Below are 6093 nucleotides of genomic sequence, written 5' to 3' on the forward strand. Positions count from 1 at the left end.
AGTTTGCACATTACAGCTACAGACTGCTTGGCTGGAAGGTTGAACCAGGAATAGCATCTAGGCTGGCTACTGCCACAGTACAAGAAGCAGTTGTATGGATACCAAATGGCCCTGCTGCCACCCCATCACTGGCAGGTGGCCCCGGACAGCTCTGGATGGCTGGTGTTGCCACAGAAGTTAAGAACATGATGTACACTGTGCTTATGGCTGGCAGCTGGCAGCTGCACCTGCTCCTGGCAACACATGTGGCACAAGGATAATCTCTTCTCTGGGACAGCCAAGGCTCCCGGCCACCTTGTTAGAAGTAGCTTAGTCCCTTCTTCTCAGGCTGACAAATCTGTTTCTGCCTCCTTGAAAAAAAAAATCAAATTTATTTTCACAATATAATGCTTCAAATTTTTTATTATGTTTTGTTGAGATATGAACTGCCTGGATGTGCTCTTGAGGTAGGTGGGGAAACTGTCTGCAGCAACAGACTTAAAGGGTTGTCCATTCAGGGTCTAGCTAGTGGCATTCTTCAAGAGTCATTACTTGGGTCAGGGTGCTTCCATGTCTTGTTACTCAGCTGGATGTGGTACCTGCACCCAGTTCATGGGGGACACTGGGCCAAGCAAGGCAAGTCCAGCAATCCAGAGCTGCCTTGGCTTGCTGGAGCACTGGGCAGCAGGAATCTCATGAAGTTCAACATAGCTTAATACAGAGTCCTGCACCTGGGATTGCAGAGGATGCACCTCTGTGGGAAAGAACTTGGGGCCTTGGCCAGTGACAAAGCAAATCTGAGTCAATTGTGTGTACTCATGTCAGAAAAGGTCAGCAAACCTCTGCTATATCAGTAAGAGAGCAGACAGCAGGCCGAGGGAGGCAAGTGTTCCCTCTTGTGAAAGGGAGAGAGTATTTCAAGTCCATTTTGAGGCTTGCTGGGAGACAATACTAGAGATGCAAGTCCAGCAGAGTTCTGAAGAATCACTGTGGAGGCTGAAGCACATGAGGTACATGGAGAGTCTTGAGAGTTGGTTCAATCTGAGGAAAAGGTGTATCATATTGCTGTCTCCAATTGCTTAACAAGTTTATGAGCAAAATAGGAGACTCCTCAATATGCCCAGCAAAATAAAAAGGAGCAATGGGCGCAGGCTAGTACATAAGAAATCCTGTTTTGATATTAGGGACTTTTCACACTGAAGGTTCTGGAACATTGGTGCAGGAGCCCAGAGGGGTAGTGAAATCTCTGGAAATAATCAAAACACCACCAAGCAAGGCCCTGAAAACCTGTTGTGACTTTTGGAATTGTCTTTAACCTCATCTCTGCCCCTGCATTTAGTGGTATGTTTGGACCACAGGTCTTTCTGAGCTCTCTTCCCAATTATTGTGTGCTTCTGTTTTATATCCATTTTAATATTTCTAGTAGCAGCCTCTGCAAATGAAAAATGTCACAATAAGTTTTAAGCTTTAAAATGTAGATCTGATCTGAAAATTAGAGCATTATTTTACTCAGTAGTGTAAGACACACAGTTTTAAAGGCCTCCGATGGAATAATTTTTGCTATACATTATTTGTATTGATATATTGCTATTGTATAGTCATTTGAACTGTTTTGTCTGATATCCTGTTGCAGGAAAGTTCCTTTCGCATATCTTTTTTTCTGTGGTGAAATTAACTGTTTGCTAGATGTTATGGTCACTACAATACACTCATCCTAGGCTCTTGTCAGTGACTTCTAGCTCTTACTTAAATACAGAAGTGGTGTAGGCATTGTGTGGCTTTCAGAAGCTACTGTACTTCAGTGCAGGCCATTATCTTTGAGAATGGGTCAGGGCAGTGTGTCTTTTCCTTTTGTCTAACAGTAGGGAAGTAACCATGGCCTCTCTCTTCCTTACATTGTTTGGACTTAGGGGTGAGGAAGTTGAATTTTCCAAAGCCTTCTCTTAGGAACATGTTATTCTCATTTTTTCCCCCATTCTGTCTTTATCTTGTGTCTCTTCATCCTGAGCTCTGAGATTTCTTTGCCTTCTTCCCCTGTCTAGAGAAATGGAAGCACAAAGGAGTAGCAAAAGGAAGGATGGATATTGTTCCTGATGGTTTAGCTTGTATCCTGAACTCTGCTGTCAGAGCATCTCTCCATTGCCCAGCTCTGTATCTCACTATGTCAGCATCTGACCTGGAGCCTGGCCTGTGGAGGTCAACAAGTTAACCCTGTGCACCTCCTCATTGCTCCATTTGAAAGTAAGACAGGGAATAAAGGGACTGAAAAGGAGCCACATCTCCATGGCTCTTCACTGTGGGAAGATGGTATTAAAAAGTAGAACTTATGCAGAGACCATGTCATTCCCCAGGGCTGCAAGAGGCAAAAATCAGAATAGCTGGAAAGCAAGGTCAAAGGACTGATTGCAGAGCTGGAAACAGGCCCCAGGAGCCATAACTTTCTTTGTGTTTTTCTTTGATGAAAAATTTTGTGAGGAAGCTTATTAGAAACCTTCAAATCTTGTCAATGACCATAGCTGGCAGCTACAGAGAAACTTAAATTTTCACATTTCAGGATTCATGCAAATAGCTGCTTCAAAGAAAGAAGAGGATTTAGCTCAGGTTTTTACAAAGCACCTCCTGAAGTGAAGATCACTAATGAGTCATTTAGAATTGTTGTCAGATCACTGGCCAGGTAAGAATTTGCAGTCAGGCATTGGTATTGCTGCCTGTTAACAGCAATCTCATTAGTAACAGTAGTTCTAGGTTTTATGTGTGTCATCCCTCTATATAAAGAAGGTTTCTGGAATTATCAGGTACATAGTCATTATTGTCAAAGAGTTAATATATTTTTGAAACTAAAATATTTTCTAAGCTTTTTCAAAAATTGATTTAACAGACTTTTTTTTTTTTTTAATGGTTCCACCTGTACTACTGTTAAAAATTACTAGGAAATTGTGGTACTCCTTTATCTTGAGCTATGAAGCTACAGGTCAGATTCTAGCTCATAAGACATGAAAGAGGGAGCTAAATACAAGTGGATGAGCAAGCTGATATTATAATAGACACTCATGGAATTGAAGTTTTCAATTATTATTTTTTTTTTAAATAAGGTGAACTTTGCTACCTACCCCTCAAAATACCTTTTTTTCTGGTTGCTGATCTTCTGTAATGAAATAGTTGTTTATGAAGAGTCTGAAATGCTTTTGACTTCCAGAGGGAGTCAAATGTACAATTTTCAGGCTTTTGCAAGCAAGCCCAGAGAATGGTTGAACAGCATTCAAAATATTCAGCTAAGACATGTAGCTTTATTCTTCAGGAAGCTGATTTTTCTGGAGTGAATAACAATGGACCTCTCAGCCAGCACTGAGTGCTGACTTTCATGAGTGATGTGCACATGTGTCTTTGCATCAAACCTGGCCCAGGAAACCCACAGCGGTTTAACTTGCTGTTTAAAAAGATAAAGAGTCTATTCAATTTAGAAGACAATAATAGTAATTTAACATACTTGAGCTGAAGTAATTACCTTTCACTGTTTCCGCAGCATGAAATTACAGTCTACAATAATTTTGAAATATTGAACCTTTCAGGCATCTGATGTTAGAAGTGTTTCTTGAATGCAGCGGGCTCACTGGAAGAAAGTGAAGTTTTTTGCATGCTGATATGGACTAATTTGACCTCCTAAATACATTATCTACTGTGTTGTTTGAGACTGTCTAGCAGCTGCAGAGAAACTGCCACTGAAATTCCTCATACAGGTACCTCAGGTGCCATCAATTTTTGGTTATATTTAAAAATTTCTAATCTGTAAAGTGTGCATGTCCCAATAAAAACTTTCTTTCCTGTTTTTTTCTTTGAGTTTTCTCTTGTTTCTATATCTTACTGAAAGAAATCAGTTTTGCATGGAGAGCACCATTAATAATGAAATGCAGTCTGTGAGCTTTTTAAAAGTCTATTTCTTCCTTATAAATAAATGGTAATTTGTTTTAAAGCATCATTACACACAGTGTTCAGCTGGCTTTCATGAATTCGATTATTTTAAATAAATGTACCATAAATGGAACAAGTTCTTTCTAATTTGCAAACGATATGCAACATTTTTCAAAAAAAGAGAGAGAAAAAACTGTAAAATTTGTTCTTAACTACATCTCATTAATGTGAAGCTGCTCAATGACCTGTAAAGATTAAAGAATTAGTGAATTGGTAAAATTATCAGAATGAAAAATCTATATAATTTTGATTTCAATTTAAAAATCTGCTAAACAGTCTGGGGGCTTTAGAAAAGTATATTACTTTTTAATATCAGTTCCACAAATGTCCTAGTATCAGTGTTACAAATGGACTGAAATAAAGGCAACAAATAGTATGTTTAAATATACAGTGTTACACATTCTGTTAAATCCCTTTTTTTCCTTGTCATTAAAACAACTGAAGGCATTTAATTAAGTGACCACTCTGCTAAGTGGAGCAAAAATTAATGTACATAAATGAATTTGTCTGGGCAAAGATGCATAATTAAAAATATGCTTCAAATAAGGAGCTGAGAAGAAAGAAAACAGTTTAACAAGATTCATCAAGACTATTTCATCCTGATTTTTTTAAAGTCAGACATGCATAGGATTTACTTATTTGCAGCATTTCAGCTAAAACATATGACAAATGTGTCTTTAGAATACTGGTGCCCTAGAACAATGGAATGTTCTAGGAATGGAATTATGGAACAATGATTTGCTGAAAGCTAGTCTTGACCAGAAAAATCATTTCAGTGACTATGGCGTGTTACTCAGCTTGCTGAAAAGGCTACCTTTAGATAAATCTCATCTTTGACAGACCTTTATTCCAAAATTGCTTAAGTTCTCCTTTTGGCAAGATATGTCAAAGCTGGAGTGATAGAAGATATTTATATGTAAACTGAAAGACTATGTGGAATATATATGTAAGTTTAAGGAACTTTCCTTTTGACATGAGATAATTGTATTGATCTTGCTATCTTAATTATAGGCTACCTGCTTGGGGTAGAAGTTCAGCTTTATATTGCTTAGTGGTTGGCAGAAGCTGGAAAAAAGGAAAACAAGCTTCCTTTCTTAAGTGAAAAAATTGAGTAATTGGATTTACAGATCCTTGAATGTTTCATGGTAGCTTATATAGTCATCCTTTGTGGGGTATAAGCTGTGGTTCCTTTTTTTATGATGCAGTTATCATAAGACATGCTTTGAACAGCCATTACTCCATTAATCTGGGGTTTCAGGCAGATTCTCCATATTTTTGGGTTTCAGGGAGATTCTCTGTATTTTCTCTGTCTAGTGAGCAATATCAGAATGGTGAATGTAGAGGTTTTATTTTTGTGTTGCCAATCTCAGATTTCTCTCAAGGAAATACATAAAGTATGTATTAGTGGAAAATCAGACTTTTTTTGCCTAAAAGAGGATTTGGATTTTTATTTTGTTACCTTTGTGAACTCTTGTGGGTGTTGCCTTAGGAAAGCCCCATTCATTTTGTGTTACAGACTTCTGACACTTCATTTGATACGTCACAGCTGACTCCAGCCCTGTTTACTGATCTTGAAGAGAAACAAAGCAGAAGGAAAACTGAAGTGTCCAGCCACATGTCCCTTGTGTCACAGTGATGCTGCAACACGGAGAATGGCACAGAAAACCCTCCTGTAAGGATTGCCTCTCCCATTCCAATAAATCAGCAGCTGCCATTCTGGTAATGTTCAGGTTCAGCTGAACTCCCACCCCACTGAGAAAAAAAAAATAAAAATAAACTTCTTTATCCCCTATAGTATTTTATGGGCAAGTTTAGTCCAGTAATGAGAGGGGACTTTGGAGACTACAAAAGGTAGAGTCCGTAAGGACACATATAAAGAACAGAAAAGCAACAGTCCTTTACTATTTTTCACTAATAAACACATGTAAGAGTAACTGTCATTATTTAATTAATGCAAAACAGTTTTAAAGAACTGGCTTAATGTTGTATTAACACAACATAAAAACTGCACCAGGAGTATCACTCGTCATTATTGGATATGGCCCAATTGAAGCCAATGGCATGAAATTAATAGGTGCAGAGTTTGGGGTTTGGCCCTTTAGACCTCCACTGACCTAGGAATTCATTGCCTATTTCTCAGGTTTT

Source organism: Poecile atricapillus, chromosome 1 (genome assembly GCF_030490865.1).
Source record: "Poecile atricapillus isolate bPoeAtr1 chromosome 1, bPoeAtr1.hap1, whole genome shotgun sequence".
In the NCBI taxonomy this organism is placed as follows: Eukaryota; Metazoa; Chordata; class Aves; order Passeriformes; family Paridae; genus Poecile; species Poecile atricapillus.